The sequence below is a fragment of the Arvicanthis niloticus genome, chromosome 22, assembly GCF_011762505.2.
Source record: "Arvicanthis niloticus isolate mArvNil1 chromosome 22, mArvNil1.pat.X, whole genome shotgun sequence".
Taxonomy (NCBI): domain Eukaryota; kingdom Metazoa; phylum Chordata; class Mammalia; order Rodentia; family Muridae; genus Arvicanthis; species Arvicanthis niloticus.
The window spans coordinates 1,498,722-1,515,171 of NC_133429.1; the positions used below are offsets into that span (position 1 = coordinate 1,498,722).

Genomic DNA, 16,450 nt, shown 5'->3' on the forward strand with positions numbered 1-16,450 from the left:
CTGTAGGATTCCAGTGCCTCCCAGCTAAATGGAGACGGGTGCCAGGACCCTACTGGCCACGGGCTGGACGGCCGGGACAGGAATTGTTCAAAACAGCAAGCTGGGCCCTGTGGGCAAGTCATTCCAGCACTCGGGGAGCTGAGGCAGGACTTCCATTTCAACCTGACCACAGTGCTCGAAGCATACAATACTTTGAATGGTTGGCATTCAGTCCTTAAGTTCAACTGTCCTTCTGTCCTGACCACTCGGGACTGCGACACAGCCAGCTCACCTGACACCCTGGTCCCCAGTGCTTCAATGCTCTCTTGCCTGCACCCCGCACCCCATCCAGAGTGGAGCCGTCACCCTCTGCTCCCTGCCTTGGCAATCAGTGTTCCTGGGTGACATATTTAGATGGTTGCTATGGTGATGATGTTGACAGCTTCATGTGGCACAAAAGAAGGGCCCCGCTTTGCTATATCGAGCCTGCAGGAGACCGGTGCCTGAGCCACGTGCCCATGTCAGCGTGGGAAGAGAAGGGGGCTCAGACAGCCCATCCCACCCACTCGCTCCCTGCGGAGGAGCTGCGACCTGCTGGAGAGGTATGCCTGTCACCTTGAGAGATGTGCAGGGAAGAACGGTCTCACCTGAGGGTGACTGTGTCTTCCAGGGGACACTGGGCCATGTCTAGGGACACGTGGCTGCCCCAGCTCAGGAAGCGCCTGGCATGTAGCGGGATGGGAGCTTCTGTTGAGCATCTTCAAGGTCCAGAGCACCCACTGGAAGATGACCCAGGACCGTGTGCGCAGCGCCCCTGGGCTAATCATTTGGGAAGCTGAGAGTCCTAGTTTCGGCTCCTGTTGTCGCTGTGACACAAGCAACTTAAGGGACGGAGGGGCTTTACTCTGGCCACAGTTCTGATGTCCATCCTGGCGGGGAGGGCGTCGCGGCGTAAGGTGGGCGTGGCGGCGTGAGGTGGGCGGGGTTCTCAGTCAGGAAGCAGAGAGAGGTGACCATCTCCTTGTGATGGCGCCACCACAGTTAGGGTGGGTCCCACGTCAGTTAACTAGGTGTAGACTTCCTCTCAGATGGGCTTGTCTTCTTGTTGATTCAATGCCAGTGTCAAGGTGACAGTGAAGATTAACACCAAGATCACACTGAGACAGGAAGATAATTGAGTTCGAGGCCAACCTGGACTGCATAGTAGGACCCCGGTTCCAATAAACCAACCGATATGAGATCGACGGGCCTTCCTATGAATGAACAGTTATGTAAATTTTTCTAGGACAGCTTATTCCCAGGATGCACTGGTCAGGGCTTTTTGTTTGTTGTTTTGAGACAGGATTTCTCTGTGTATCCCTGGCTGTCCTGGAACTCGCTCTGTAGACCAGGCTGGCCTCTGTAGACCAGAGAACCTCCTGCCTCTGCCTCCTGAGTGCTGGGATTAAAGGCGTGCGCTGCCGCCACCACCGCCACCTGGCTTGTTCAAGTCTTTCAAGCACCTTGTTCATTTAGGTATCACAGTCAGTTAATGGAAAGATGAAATTTGGGGCCATGACTGTTGGGACTTAAATTAGCTAAACATGTACTTAAAATTTTTTTTAGTGGGTCTGACTGGGACTGGTGGCCATGCGCAGTGTTTAAAAGCACGCGTTCTTGCTTCTGACCTGGAGTTTGGTGCCAGGCTCCCACAAGGATGCCTGACGTCTGTGACGTCATTCCCCGGGACTCTGATGCCCCTCCCCTGCCCCCCCCCCCCGACTTTGAGGGCGCTGCATGCACTTGGCCAATATATGCACATGGTTGTGTGTGAGCACGTGTATGTTAAGAAGTTTTCTCGTGGTCACCTCCTCATGCCTGTGTCCGTCCAGTCTCCACCACGGGGCCCTGGGTGATGTCGGGGACACGCGTGGCTGTTACCCTACGCGTGGAGTGGGTGGAAGTCCGGGATGCTGCGGACAGGGTGCCCACCCTGGGATGCTCCGTAGAGTGTGGAGGACGGAGGGCTGAGGGGAGTGTCTCAGTGGCTGCGGGGTGTCTTCTCATGCCTCCTAAGCAGCCCTCATTCTCCAAGGGGATACTCTCCTGCAGACAAGGGCGGGAAGGGAACAAGGAAGGCTGTCTGTCCGGTTCATCCGCAGGGAGGCCAAGGGGACCGGGAGTCGTCTGAGAATGATGAGAATGAGCGTGGGCAAGGAGACGCCCAAAGGTTCTAGAAGAGGGCAGAGCACGGGATGGGGCACCTGGGCAGCTCTGCGACCCCGCGCCCCGCAGCGGTGTCTGGGGACACGCGGGAGTTCTTGGCAGAGTAGATGCTGCTCCATACCCCACAGGGAACCAGGCCGAGGCCAAGGCGCCTAAGGAGAACCGGAGTTAGCCGGGCGGTGGTGGCGCACGCCTTTAATCCCAGCACTTGGGAGGCAGAGGCAGGTGGATCTCTGAGTTCGAGGCCAGCCTGGTCTACAGAGTGAGTTCCAGGACAGCCAGGGATACACAGAGAAACCCTGTCTCGAAAAACCAAAGAAAAAACAAAAACAAGGAGAACCGGAGTTAATCATTTAGGAAAATTCTCTGTGCTCAACATAGGCTCCAGCACACACCCCATGTGCTCGGGTGGTGTTGCTCCGGGGACCCCAGCTTCTGAGATAAACTCCCAGTCCACAGAGCACGCACCCCAAGTCCTCCTGTGTCTGAGCACCTGTCAAACTCAGTTCCTGAAGTGTGGCTGCGAGACAGCTGGATGACAGGCACCCAGGGCCCTCCATAGTGTTATTTTATATATGCCACCATTGAAAGCCATTGTATCTCCCGGAATCTGGGCCTTTAACCACTCGTGGGCATGTTGCTTCGGCTCTTTCTTCACCCCATGCAGTCTTCGCCTGGGCTAGCCTCTGCACCTGCAAGTTTCCGACCGCTTCCTGCAGCGACACTGCCACTTGCAGGCGATGGCCGGGATCACAGCTGCCTGTGACACCATGCCAAAAAAAAAAAAAAAAAAAAAAAAAAAAAAAAAGGTGCAGGAGCATAGCCCAGCATGTGATCTCATCACCAAAGAAGCTGAGGCAGGAGGATAGTGGGTCTGAGGCCAGTCAGAGCTACATAGTGAAGTCTTGTCTCAATAAAATAAAAATAAAATAAGGGCAGCTAGAGGGCTCAGGAGATGAAAGAGTCTTGCTGCTAAGCCTGAGGTCATGAGTTTGAGTCCCAGAACCACCACCCTTCGATAGATAGATAGATAGATAGATAGATAGATAGATAGATAGATACGCGTACAAAAAACAAACACAAACAGTCTTGGGGATACAGGGATTTGGAGAAATAAACCCCAAGTGTCTTTCCCTGTGAATCATCGCGCTGGGCAGGTCCAGTGTTTATTGTGCTCCACTGTTTATACAAACTGCTTTGTAGAAATGACCTGGTTTAATCCTCAAAGAGGCTGGGAGGGATGAGCCTGCCTGCGGCTGGGAATCTTCACGCGTGTCCCCGCAACAGCGGGAGGAGAAGCACACCGTGAACCTGAGCACCCAGGCAGAGGCCAAGGGCCAGCCTTCTGACGCTGCAGCCCCAGGATGGGCAGTCCCTTGCCTCTGTACCCTTGATCCTCTCTTCAGTTCTGCAGACAAATGTCTCAGACTCGCCCACTCCCACCCGCGATTTCCCTTTCAAATGCGCGGGAGATTAATTATAAATTCCGCCTCATCCTTTTGGTAAATTGCTGTTCCCATCAAGCCGCCCACGTGGGCACCGAAGCCCACGCGGGCTCCGAAGCCCACAGTTTGTCGGGGCCTCCGGAGCATCTGGCTGAGGGTTCCTGTCGCTGCTTGGGCCGGGCATGACCTCCTGTCCACACAGACCCAGATACCAGCCTGGCACCCTGCGGTGCCAAATTAATGGGTGGTGTTTCTTTTCCAGGGCGTGAAGCCTTCCTGTTGGAACCTCGGTGCTGGGACGGTAGAACGGTGCAGGTAGGTTCTGTGCCCCAGGATTTGCTCGCGGCTTTGAAGACTGGGTGGGAGTGGAGTGTCAAGGCTGCGGGAGCGTCGGGCTGTCCAGGATCGTGCAGAGCGAGGAAGGGGCAGGATGGAGTCTTGATGCCTGGCAACAGGGGATGGATGTTCTGAGGGAGGCCCATGATGCTGTGTGGGGTGACCTCGACCCCGGATAGGGTCAGGGTGCAAAGGTCACAGCCATGCAGTCGGCCTCTCAGCTGTCTTGGCTCCACCCCAAGATGCTTTGGTCCCACAACCTGTTTCCCACATCCTCTGTTTCCTGCACCCGCTTCCTGATCTCACGGTTGAGGCTGGTTCTTAGACCTAAGCGAGCGCTGTATGTGTTCCGTCGTGATGTGCGTTTGAGATTTGCCTTTGTTTTCTGTGCCTGTGAGGAAACATCCAAGACTGATACTCTGTGGTATCAGAAGGTTTCCTTCTGAGTAGCAGTCGGTGTTGCGGGTTAGTCTGAGTCTGTGCCTGTGTGAAGCACCACGGCAGCAGCTGCTTCAGAAGGAAACGGTGGTGCTGAGCCTCATGGCGCATGTGTGAGAGGCATCATCTTAATCTGATTCCTGTGATTGTTACAAACCACCCAAGGCTGGGGGCTTTATAAAGAAAACATTTGTTCCGACTCTCGGTTCTAGAGGCAAGGTTCAGGAGGGAAGGCGTGTGCGTGCTGGAAAGATCACATGGTGACAGACTGAAGCCAGGCCCTGGCTTTTATTGTTTTGTTTTGAGAGAGTTTCTCATTAGGTAGTTCAGGCTGACCTGGAAATGCTGCCACGAATACTCTCTTGGAGACTCTTGAGTGTTGGGATTAAACAAATGCCCACCACAGGGCTGGAGAAGTGGCTCAGTGGCTACAGCACCAGCTGCTCCCGGAGAGGACCCAGGTTCAAGTCCCAGCACCCACATAGGGGATCCCAGCTGTCTATGACTCCAGTTCCAGAAGAAACCCGACTCCCCTTCTGGGTGCTGCAGGTACTGCACACACATATCGTTGAAGATGGTACAATAAGTTATAAGTATATTTACGTCCATATGTCTGTCCTAATGTGAAGACTATATTAGAAGCCATGTCTGCACTACTTGATGTTGTGCATCCACCACCAGAATATAACCACACAAGGGCTTGGGGCTGGGCATAATCACGCGCTCGTCCCCCCAACACCGGGAGGTAGAAGCAGGAGGATCAGGAGTTCAAGGTCATCCACAGCTACAAAGTGAATTTGAATTTGAGACCAACCTGGGCCACCTTTCTCTCCTTTCTCTCTAAAAACTAAAGTAAAATTAAAAGGTCAGCCCAGCATGGTGGTGCACACCTTTAGTCCCAGCACCTGGGAGGTAGAGGCAGGAGGATCTCTGTGAGTTTAAGGCCAGCCTGGGCTACACAGTAAGATCCTATCTCAAACAACAAAACATTAAATTTGGCTTTTATGTTGTTAGGGGACCCTGTGTGACATCAGGGCACATTGTGGCGAGCATGACTGGGGAGCCCCTGATGTGGGGCAGACATGAGGCTGTGGGACACTCAGGGTTCAGTGTGCCCCACAGAGAAGCCTCCAGGTCTGAGGTTTGGGGACCTTAGGGACCTATTGAGGGGCCCCTGATATGAGGACTTTTCTGTTGTAGAAGAAGCAGTCCTCTCAGGAGCAGAGTGGGCTGCAAGATAACTCCTGAATTTTTGTTTTTTATTTTTATTTTTTCTGTCTGTCTTTTTGATTTTCAAGACAGGGTTTCTCTGTAGCCTTGGCTGTCCCGGAACTTGCTCTGTAGACAAGGTTGGCTTCTCAATTCAGAGATCCGCCTGCCTCTGCCTCCCGAGTGCTGGGATTAAGATGTGAGCATCCATACCCAGCATCTTTAAATTCTTTTAATTTTAGTTTTATGTGCCTTGCTTTTTTGTCTACATTCGTGTCTGAGTGAGGGCATCTGGTCCCCTGGAACTGGATTTATGGGTGTTTGTGAGCTGTCGTGTGGGCATTGGGAACTAACCAAGATGAACTGTGAGAGCAGCTGGTGCTCTAACCACTGAGTGGTCAGTTCAGTCCAGTGTGGGCACTTTAAAAAATAGCTACGTGTACTTATTTGGGCACGTGTGCATGTCCTGGAACATGTATGGAAATTTACGAGGACAATTTATGGAAGCCGGGCCTCTCCTTTTCCGATGGGGAATTGAATTCAGGTTTTCAGGCTTGGTGGCCAGGTTGCTGAGCCAACTCCCTCGGCATTTTGTACAAGTTTGGCTGGGATAGCAAACAGTGCCTGTTGTTACCACATGTGGCCACGAAGAGGCAGGAGAGATCCGTGGGTTTACGCCGCCACGTGCAGGGGAGGCCCCAATGCGTGTGTATCTCAGACAAAGCTTGGAAACGGAAAGGTAGAGGCTGTCTCCGCCGTCCATGATGCTGGGGTGACAGTCGCCACTCCATGTGTCCCCCAGCCCCATGGACAAAAGGAGGCTCGAGAACATGGAACAAGTAGCCACCCAAAGCAACAGGGTGGGATGTTGCAACCGGCTCTGCTCTACCTGGCTTGAGACAAAAGACTTAACAAGCCTGAATAGTTACTATGTTGCAGCCTGCTCCGCTCTGCCTGGCTTCAAACTGCCACTCCAGTCTTCCGGTCAGGGTCTAGAGAGAGAGAGTGAGGATGAAGAGAAGAGATGCAAGGAATGGATACAAGACAGAGGTTCTGATCAAGTCTCTGATCAAGTCTCTTTATTTGAAGGGAAATCTAGGGTATTTATACACTTTTGCCATGCCCCTTGTAGGTGCGTGGATATGATGTAAGTCTTGGAGGCGTGGCTAGCATGTGGATAGCTGCTCTCTAGCCGCTTTCTGCTAAAGGTCGGCTCCCAACAGTGGGAAGCGCCTGTCACAAAGCGGACACAGTCAGGTCAGCACCCTGCAGGGCCAGGGATGGCAGGAGAAAATGGCATGGCCAGGCCAAAGAGCCTCATGGGACCTTTCTTCATAAAACCTTGATGCTCAGGGGATCCACGTGAGCTCAGAGCCCTGGAGCAGCCCCAGCACAAGGTGTTTTTCTTCAAGTTCCCATTTTTCTTGCAATTTGGGGACATTTCTGCTGGGAACATGACTAGTGCCTTTTGTCAGGAGCCGCCGTGGTACAGTCTGGTACAGTCGCTGGCTTCCAGCTAGAGCTGGCTTCCGCACACATGCCATTGGCTGGTCACCCTCCGGGTCTGTCCCAGGTGAGTTCACGCTGTGCTGTTATCAGGTCTCTGTGGACAGGCTGTCCTGGGAACAGGCTACCGAGATACAGGTCTGCGGTGCTTGGCTCACAAGGTCACAGCAGCTGCCAGAACACCAAACACAGCCAGTGCTGTGTCACAGTGTGTCACATTGTGCCTCACTGGGAGTGTGGCCCATGGTGCCTAGAACTTTCTCCTTGCAGTCTGCAGCTCAGAATTCCAGAAACTTCCCAGAGCACTGAAGACTTCAAGTATGACATTTACTCTAGGCCAGCAAGATATGTTAGTGTGATCCTACCCCATGCTTCAGGGGATTCTAGTGACATCTAGGGACATGTGCAGCTGTCCCTCTGGGATAGAGGCTGTGGAGGCTGCTGTAGGGTCAAGGACACCCCACAGATACCAACTTTGAGGAGTGTCTCCAGGAACACTGATGCTTAAACATCTGCCGGGGTAGAATATGTTACAGGAGGCAGGGGAAGGCCACCATCTTTTCCTCATGGTTAGCATGTAGGTTTCCATGAAAGCAGGACCTCAGTGGGAACAAGTGGCTGGGTGATACAGAGTCTCCAGGGTCCCTGGGAACCCCTGAATCAGAGCATCTCTGCTGAGAACAGGCTATTTCTTCAGCCCATCAGAATTAGTGGAGACCCAGTCTGCTCTACAGAGTGAGTTCCAGGACAGCCAGGGCTACACAGAGAAACCCTGTCTCGAAAAACAGCAAACAAACAGAATTGGTGGAGACAATTGCACAGACACAGAGTGGCTAATGAAGACCCTGACCAACACCCACAGTTCTGGGGGACTGCCACTCTTGTATTGAATCTCACCTGGCATGGAGGGAGCCTCTTTGTTGTTTGAGACTCGGTTCTCTTGTAGCCTAGGCTAGCTCCAGATACTCTTTGTGTAGCTAATGACGACACCAAGCTCCTGATCCTCCTGCCTGCACCTCCTGAATGCTATGTGACAGGTGTATGCCACCACCTGCTAGGGACAGAGCCCAGGGCTTCATGAATGCCAGGCAACTGAGCTACAAGTACCCCACCAACCAAGCTACAAGCACCCAACTGACTGAGCTGCACCCCCATTTCAGAATCATCATTTTTATTTTCTGCAATGACCTCTGGTCTCCTTCCAAGTCCCAGCAAGCAGCTCACTCCTTAAAACCCCATTCACCCAATTTACCATTTGAAAATTGAGACCCAGAGAAGTCTGCACAGAAAGAGCTAGAAGTTTCCTCTGCAGTGGATGCTGTTGCTAAGCAACCCCCTGAAGCATCAGCCTCCCCCAGAGTGGTGCTGATGCAGGAATAGGTCATTCCTGGATTTGCTGGGCCCCAGCCTCTGTTGACTCAGTGCACATGGGGGTGTCAGTCATGTAGGATGATGTGTGAGGGGTGGTAGGGACACGGGGGCACCGGCAGAGGCTAGACACAGCTCAGCTGCAGTGGGCGGAAGGCACCTACAACACCCCGGGTCCATGCCAGTGTCTGAAGAGCGGGCCTTGATTTAAGATTATTCGTCCAAAAAAAAAAAAAAAAAAAAAAAAAAGCCGGGTGGTGGTGGCGCACGCCTTTAATCCCAGCACTTGGAAGGCAGAGGCAGGTGGATCTCTGAGTTCGAGGCCAGCCTGGTCTACAGAGTGAGTGCCAGGACAGCCAGGGACACAGAGAAACCCTGTCTCAAAAAAAAAAAAAAAAGATTATTCATATTTGGGGGGGGGGGGGGCATGCAGTACCGACAGTGGCCAGCAGGGACGTGGGGTCCCTGGAGCTGGAATCACAGGTGGTTGTGAGTGATCATCTCTGCAAGAGCAGCCAGGGCTATTACTCTGTCAGCTGTCTCTCTCCCCAGCAAGACCCCTACTTGGGCTTCTTACATTACTGGCTCCGCTCTGTCCTTGGGCTGTATTCACAGCCACTGCTGGGTCCCCACCTGGATAACACACCTGGTTGGATCCATCCTAACATGCCACCACCCTCTTACCCTTTCCTCATTGCCCTGTGACTCAGGGACACCCTAAGCTCCAGGCAGCTGAGCACAGACAGCCCAGCGTGCAGCCTGCACAGGTATCTGCTCCATCCCAGTGTGTGTGCATGTGCGTGGTGTGTGTGTGTGTGTGTGTGTGTGTGTGTGTGTGTGTTGGAGGTTATATATGTGCTGGGAATGGAGAGGTGGCTCGGTGTGTAGAGTCTTTGCTGGCTGGGCTAGTATGAAGATGTGAGTTCAAATCTCCAGCATGAAAGTAAAAAGCTGGCTGCAGCTAGAGCCTGTGGTATTCCCAGCCAGTGCTGGAGAGGTGGAGGCGGAAGGATACTGGGATCTGGGTCAGACAGTCCAGATTAACAGATGAACCCCAGGTTCACTGAGACCCTGTCTCAGGAAGCAGCTTGAAGTTGACAGCTGAGGTGAAGGAGAAGGGCTGAGGAGCCTCCTGTGGTTCTGGACAGGACCAAGCCTGACACGTTAAGGACAGTGAATGGAGCCAGGACATCATGCCTGTCATACCCCAAGGAGGAGTAAGGACCTCACGCGCTTCCCTGGGTGATTCAGCTGTGAGCCTCCTGGTATGCCACACACTGTCCCCACAGCTCTGACACACTGTGCTGAGTCAGAACTGTGCTGGGCACACAGCCTCTGAGACTCTGGGGAGCTCAGGAGCCCAGCAGCAGCAGGAGGGACGGGGGGTTGGGAGGACACCAGGCCTTGAAGTCAGAGACTGGCTTTGCTTGGAGAAGGTGGGGAGAGATGCAGCTCTGGGGGCTCCTGGCACCACATGCTGGAGGCACAGTGACTCCTTATTGTTACTGCTGTGTGGGACCCACTTGGTCTCAAGGGTAGGATGTCTTGGGCCCTGCGGTGTGCTGTCGTCAGTGTGACAAGCCACAGTGTTCCTAGAAGTCCTTCTGGAGTCCCCTGATAGGCAGAGTCAACCTGGGTCAGACCCCGGAGCTTCAAGGTGGCTTTCCTAAAGGAAGTGACATTAATATTCTGGTTTTGATGAGGGCAGTTGGGAGCCATAGAAGACTCTAGCTTTATGATGAGAGGAGTCTAACATCCCTGACTAAAAAACCAGGAAATGGAGGCTCAGAGTGGTTAAAGGGTGCCCTTGTCCTAGGTCCTCAGGTTACTAAGGAACAGACTGTGCCCTTCCTTAACCCTGACCTATGGGTACACTGAGTCACCTTGAACCCACAGGTGTTGGCTAAGCTTGCTGGATAACGGGATGAGGTGAGGGATGTGGGGTTCTTAATCAGCAACCAGCATCCATGTTTCTCTTTTTATTTTTTTCAAGACAAAGTTTCTTTGTATAGCCTTGGCTGTCCTAGAACTAGCTCTAGACCAGGCTGGCCTCGAACTCACAGAGATCCACCTGCCTCTGCCTCCCAGGTGGTGGGATTAAAGGTGTGTGTCAGCACCACAGGACTTCATATTTCTCTTTTTAATTTTTCTTTAAGATTTATTTATTTTATGTATATGAGCACGCTGTCACTGTCTTCAGACACACCAGAAGAGGGCATCAGATCCCGTTACAGACGGTTGTGAGCCACCATGTGGTTGCTGGGAATTGAACTCAGGACCTCTGGAAGAGCAGCCAGTGCTCTTAACCACTGAGCCATCTCTCCAGCCAGTGTTTCTCTTTTTAAATCCATGGCAATCCACACAAAGCATCCTATGTACCATGTCTTAGCTCAGGAGCACGGAGCTTGTCCACAGGACGTGTCTGCCCCCACTGCCATCTCTGGAACTTTCCATTTCACGGCACTGAAGCTCTGTCCTCATTTCACACCACCCCATCTTCTCTCCAGTCTCGTCTCTGGGTCTGAGGACTCCTGGGACATCCTGGGAGTGGGTCCCAGGTGTGAGCTGTGTGTCCGTCTGTCTCCTGCCACTGGGCTTTGTGTCCTTGAGGTCTCTCCGTGAACAAGTGTCACGTGGCTTTTTTCTCATGGCCAAGGAGTCCGGTAGGGATGTACTATGTCTGTTGATGGACACTTTAGGTTCCGGTTTCTGGCTTCCAGGAACCATGTTGATGCCAGCCCCTGTTCCCAGGGCCCTTGCTCATCTCGATACCTGCATCCCCAGACACTGGACCCTGTCTGGGGGTGGCTGAGCCTGAGAATACATCGGTAAACCAAGCTGCTGCGTGCCACCCCCGCCACCCCTACAGCTGTGTGAAGAGCAGTGAACTTCACACTTGAGTAGCTGCACCTGCCACGTGAAGCCTCGGATGGACGTGTAATCAGGGGCCCAGTCACCCTCATAGCCACAGGCCCCACTCTCGGCTCCCCTTCCCAGAATCCACTGGGAAATCAGTCTTCCCTACGTATGTTTGGTTCTGCATGCTCAATTCTTTCTCTCCCTTCTCCCCCCAACCCCCCACCAGGTACACATGAGGTTGACCTCTTGACCCTCCTTGTCCCGACTTCCTGAGTTCTGGGTGACAGCTTGAGCTGACATACCTGATTTAAGCACTGAGTGCTGGACTAGCCTCTACCCACAGAACACAGCCCCAGTCAGAACGTGCTCTTGGGAGGAATGGGTGCAGCTCTGCTAAGTGTTGTGTGGATTATAGAGCAATGAAGGGATTTTAAGGAAGTGAGACCCAATCTCTGGGCACGGTTCCTACAGAATTTCACCCCATCCCGTCTCAGTGTCGGGTATATCCCCACCTCCTCCTCTGTGGGTGCCCTGTGACCACAGGCCTGAGCCGCCCTCAGCCCAGGTCAGGACAGCCTCAGCTCTGGGAACTACTCAAGCCGCCAGATCAACAGGATGTCAGAGAGAAAAGAAAGAAAACTGAGAAAATGATGCAAATTAGAGAGATGTAGGCAAGGCTCAAAGGGCAGAGCACCTGCCAGGCAGGCAGGGGGCCTGGGTGTCACCCCATTGCCACAGGAATCAGGGCCCTGGGGAGGTCAGCTCACAGTCATCCTCGGCTGAATGGGGAGTTCAAATCCAGCCTAGGCCACATGAGACCATGTCTCAAACGAAAGCCATATGGACACAGGTCCCCAGAGCAGCTGGACTTCTCAGTCTGGGAGCTCAGTGCTGAGCAAAGGGGCCCAGGGCTCCCCTACTGCAGCAGCTGGTTGTGTGCACAGCAGATTTCCTTGCTCAAACTTGGCAACCTTCCTGGTTGCACCTGTAACTTTAGGTAATCCCAAGCCTGACTCCTGGTTTCTCTTCACCTCTTCCATCTCAGTGGGTAGAGTGCTCCAGTAGCATGCACGAAGCCCTGGGTTCTGTCCCCAGAGCCATAAAAACTGGGTGTGATAAGACACACCTGTTGTCCCAGCACTTAGGAGGTTGGAGGCAGGAGGGTTCACCTCAGCTACATGAGACCCTGTATCAGAAGGTGCACAGACAGAACTGGGAAGTAGTGGTCCATACCTTTACTACCAACACTTGGGAGGCAATTCTGAGTTCAAGTCCAGCCTGGTCTACAGAGTGATTTGGAGCAGCCAGGAACTTACCAGCTCAAGAAACCAAAAAAGAAGGAGGAGGAAGAGGAAGAGGAGGAAGCAGAGAAGAAGGAGAAGAAGATACAGACAGAAGGACAGACAAATGGCCTTGGTTTGCAGGCCCATGGGTTCTGAGCTCTCAGAGGGGTCAGGTGTGGTCCTGACCAATCCTACACAGAGACGTGTAGGACGTGGCTTGTTCTTTAGGAGCTATGTGAGGTGACTGTGGGCCACAGAGTCTCTTAGGTTTGATGGAATCCTCCAGCCAATGGGTGCTCGTTCAGTTCTTGGGGGATTGTGGGTGATGTCTGTCCTACTCAGGAGCTCTTTGCACGAAATGGGTAGACATCAGAGACTGGGCTGACCTTGAACTCCTTATCCTGATGCCTGAAGATCTGGGATGCTGGGATGACAGGCGTGTACCCTGCTGCACCTGGTTTTTGCGATGCTGGGGGTGGAACTCAGGACTTCTTGCGCTCTGGGCAAGCCCCGAGCTCCACCCACGGAGCAGCGGTCCCAAAATATCGTTCTTCAACATTAAATTGTGAAATACGTGGAGGTTTTTCTCTTTTGATATTCTCTGTGGGCTCCACACAGCCTGGGACCCCTGAAGGTGGTGCGTGGACGTGGCCACCAGGGGGCAGCAGCCCTGCCGCTGGCCTTGCTCCCGCCGAGTCCCTGCAGCCTGAGTCCCACAGTCTAGACGCTGGCTGGGCGGAATTCCTCTCTCCTGAAGTCAGCCCTGTCATCCCTGCCCAGCCTGCTGTCTGGCTATGCATAGGCTCAGGAGGGCTGGGGAGCCCTTGGGGAAACTTCAGGACAGGGGTGCCCCGCCTTCTTCAAGTTTCTGTGTGACAGGAAGACAAGAGGTCCCTGGATGGAGGGGACTAGGCTAGGTGGACTCAGGCTCCCTCAGTGGCCACAGGGCTGGGGACAGACTGAGTTTCTGTCCTGACTTCAGGTTTACAGTTTAGAAGCAGGTGTTTGTGGGCGCCCTAGCCAGACAGAAACCAAGCCTGGGAGACAAATCTCACAGCTACCTTGGGACCTGGGCCATACAAATAGGAAAAGGTTTGGTGGGGCTGTGACGTGGCTTTCTAGTGACTGCTGCCTAGTGCGGGAGGCTCTGGATTCCAACCACAGTGCCTTGAAATCCAAAACAATGACAGGGACCCTTCTTATGTGACCCTGGTGATGAATAGGGAGCTTGCATTAGGATAGCCCAGTACTGCTGACCACGCCCCCAGCCCCTCACAGGGGAAGATTCTAGGTGGGACTCCACACTGACCACACCCCCAGCCCTCGTTTTACTTCATATTTTTTAAAGATTCATTTATTTATGTATATGAGACTCTTTGCATCTTTGCACGTATGCCTGCGTGACAGAAGAGGGCAGCAGACTCCCTTCTAGATGGTTTCGAGGCACCATGTGCTCTCAGGGACCTGAACTCAGGCAGGGCTTTTCATCTCCAAGCCATCTCTCTAGCCCTCTTTACTTTATTTTTTGAGACAGGGTCTCTCTGTGTAGCCCTGTCTATCCTGGAACTCACTCTGTAGACCAGGCTGGCCTTGAACTCACAGAGAACCACCTGCCTCTGCCTCCTGAGTGCTGGGATTAAAGGTGTGCACCACCACAGGGAAGACAGTCTTACTTTGTATCCCACTGGGAACTTGGATGTCCTGCCCCCTCAGCCTTCAGAGAGCTTGGGGACTCGGTCCAGGCTAACCTTTACACCACATACTAAGGACCCAAGAGTCAAAACACTCATATGTGAGAGGCTTCAGCCCCTCTCCCCCCCCCCCCCCCCAGCCTGAGCTGCACTCTCCTGTTCTGACCCCTGACAGGGAGGTACAGGGCAGACACAGCCCAGGTCACAGAGGCAGCTGTGGCCCTTGGCCAGGTGAGGCAGAGGGTAGTGTTCTCTGGTGCTGTCTCCAAAGTTGATAGTGCCCTAAGGAGGCCTTGGCAGGCTCCCATAGCTTAATGGGGACACCGCAAGGGCAGAAACTCTTCAAGGGGTCACCCTACCTTCCTGTCCTTCCTAGACACGTTCTGTGGTAGCCAGGGGACAAGGTGCATACTTGTGGTCTTACCAATGAAAATACACAGGCAGGAGGGTCAGGAGCTCAGGGACAGCCTTAGCTATGTGGGGATTTTTAGGTCAGCTGGGCTACATGGGTCCATGAAATAACATCAACAACAGAAACAACAATAATAAGTGTAACAAAATAACAGCAGACTTCAATAAGATACATCTCCCTTAGTGCTGCAGGTGTCGTCTTTGGTCTATCCTGAGACTCTCTGCCTGGCCTTGAGAGGGTCAGGGTCCTGGGAGGCTCAGCCCAACCTGTGTGCTCACACAGAGGTTCGTTCACAACAGGCAAAAGTGGGAAGGCTAGCCCACGGATAAGGCACAGCACACAGCCTAAACGAAGGGATGCTCTGAAAACAGCCCAACGTGGTGGGACCGAGTGCCCAAGACACCAAAACCACACAGTGTGAGCCTCTGTAACAGGAAATACACAGAACAGGGAAATTTAGAGACAAAAAGTTGATCGGTGGGTGCTGGGGGTGGGTGGACTGGATACAGGCAGAGTGAATGCCAGGACGAAGGTTTTTTTTTGAGGGGGGCTGTATTCTAGGACTGGAGCTTGCACAAGGTTGGGAATGTGTGTAAATACCACTGGCTCCTGCGCCTACAAGTGGCTCAGTTTGTACTCGGCAAACTTGAACTAAAACCGAAACAAAAAACTCACACAGCCCCGAGGGAGGGTGGCACCTGAGATTATGCGCCTGGGCTGGCTGAGTCCCCGCAGGGACCCTGAGTCCTGACCCTCCCTGGGGCGGCAGCGTCCAGCCCTGCGGGTGTCCCTTGTCCCGTGAGGTAGCGTGGAGGCAGCTTCAAAGCAGTCACAGGTGCACCTGCTCGGGACGCGGGGACGCGTGAGCCAGCTGCTGCTGGATTAAGCACCTGCGTCACGCAGGGGGCGAGGAACAGGTCGCTCCGGGGCTGTCCGGGTCCCGGGTGCGTGAGCACCGGGAAGCCTCGCCCTGGCCGCAGATGCCTGATCCCGCGGGGAACAGCGGAGTGGGGGGTCACCTGACCCGGCTGGGGTGCGGATCGTAGTGTGCTGAGTCACTGGGGACTCCGGGTTTTTCCCGGCTCAGGCTCCACCTCCGGGCACCTGAGAACCTATTTGCCCTTTTCCAAATTTCAAAAGCGAAGCCTCCTGCCAGCTGCTTGTCACTGGTGGCAGCGGGAAGGTTCCGCCGGCCTGTTCTGTTCTCCACCGCCCCTGCACCCCAGAGCCTGTACCCACCATCTCTCCCCAAATGACAGTAACCCCCTGCCGCAGCTCCTAGAGCCTGGGGCTGCACCTGGCCTTTTGTGCTGGGCCTTCGGGTCCTCGCTCTAACAGCTTGTGGCTGACATTTAAAGGGAAGAAGTGACAGTGCCCGTAACTGGGTGAGGAATCCACCCGCCGTAGCCCAAGCCCTCTGTCCCCTCCTGGTAATGCTCCCCCTCAGCAGTTGAGCGAGCACCAGCCTTGCTTGCAGAGTACCTGAGTCAAGTTCCCAGCACCCAGGTCCGGGGTTGGGGACTGAGAACTGCCTGCGACTGCAGCTCCATGGAATCCGACCCATGTGGTGGCTGGGCTGTCACACTCGTGTGCACACACAAACATACATGCACAAAAATTTTAAAAAGCACCCTAAATTATACTATGTTTTTGCTAATGTGTTATGGAGGTCGGGGGGACAACCTATTGGAGTCCCACCACGTGGTTCGGATGCCCAGA

General features: G+C 53.7%; 1 protein-coding gene across 3 annotated transcripts in view; it reads left to right on the top strand.

The window, feature by feature from the left end:
• Window positions 1-391: 391 nt before the first annotated feature.
• Window positions 392-16,450, top strand: part of Gng7 (G protein subunit gamma 7) — a 44,219-nt gene continuing 28,160 nt past the window's right edge. The window contains exons 1-2 of one of the 3 annotated variants that reach the window (XR_013106199.1): window positions 392-581; window positions 3,892-3,944. The gene's annotated coding sequence lies outside the window, so the exon portion shown is untranslated. Of the gene's footprint in view, window positions 582-3,891; window positions 3,945-16,450 lie in introns of those variants that run through there. The other 2 variants (XR_013106200.1, XM_076919355.1) reach the window with 2 other exon arrangements.